Below are 1,162 nucleotides of genomic sequence, written 5' to 3'. Positions count from 1 at the left end.
GAATTCTCCACCTTATTCTTTTGCATGCCTGAACGTAAAAGAGACGCCCTAGGTAGATTTGTTAAAGAGAAACCTAATAGTTCTAAGAGTCTCGATTACCTCAATTTAGAAAGCCCGATTCTTGAAGATTCCGTTTTTGAACGTCCGTTTGAGGAGAAAATCCCTGATATTCCAATAGTGCCAGAAATGGCAACTTTGAAAGCTTTGTTGAACCCTACTAGGACTACTCGTCCCTCGTGTATCAGGTTATCTGAAACTGAAGCAAATTATGAACTTAAGCCTGGAACCTTATAGTTGCTCCCAATATTTTTAGGGAAAGAAAATGAAAACCCCTATTTCCATGTTAGGGACTTTGAGGAAATTTGTAGTACCCTAAAAATTAGAAACCTTGATGATGATGCTTTGAAACTCAGGTTATTCCTCTTTTCCTTGAAAGATAAAGCTAAATCGTGGAAATATAGTTTGGCTTCCGGATCAATTGAAACATATGAACAACTTACATCTGCCTTTTTGAACAAGTTTTTCCCTAGGCACAAAACATCGTGTATTAGGATGCAAATCTGCACATTTTCTCAACAGGAGGGAGAATCCTTGTATAGGTATTTGGAAAGGTTCAATGATCTCTTACCCCAATGTCCTCATCATGGTTTAGAAAAGGTTAGGTTAGTTCAGATCCTTTATGAGGGTTTAAATTATCCCACTACAACAACAGTAGAATATATGTGTACAGGTGGGTTTGAAAACCAAACAGTTGATGATGCGATGACATATTTTCATGAAATCGCCGAAAAGACCCAACAACGGAAAAGTAATAGGGGACCCTAGAAGACAATTCTTCTAGGCAGAGGAAACATTAATAGGGTAGAAGGAAACTTTGAATCAGATGCCATAATTGCTTATATAGCGAAAAAGTTAGAAGCTTTAGAAGTGGGTCACACTAGTGGTAGATTAGAGCCTTTTTGGGAAGGACAGAATAATGAAGAGCAAGCCAATGATCTCTATAATAACACTAGATTCGATAACCGTCAGAAGTTTGACCCATATTCAGAAACCTATAATCCTGGTTGGAGAAACCATCCGAACCTTTCATGGTCTAAAGGCCAGAGTCAAGGTCAGTTTTGTAATTCTAATGCTCCCCCAAGTTTTGGTTCAGATAAGAACT

General features: G+C 38.1%; 1 non-coding gene across 1 annotated transcript; it reads right to left on the bottom strand.

Annotated features, from left to right (window-relative positions):
- Positions 1 to 543: 543 nt before the first annotated feature.
- On the bottom strand, positions 544 to 650 carry LOC113341674. Its single transcript, XR_003356088.1, has one exon. It is a non-coding gene; the product is annotated as a small nucleolar RNA R71 (small nucleolar RNA).
- Positions 651 to 1,162: the final 512 nt, after the last annotated feature.

Source organism: Papaver somniferum, chromosome 1 (genome assembly GCF_003573695.1).
Source record: "Papaver somniferum cultivar HN1 chromosome 1, ASM357369v1, whole genome shotgun sequence".
NCBI lineage: Eukaryota > Viridiplantae > Streptophyta > Magnoliopsida > Ranunculales > Papaveraceae > Papaver > Papaver somniferum.
This window is presented reverse-complemented; position numbering and strand designations above follow the sequence as displayed.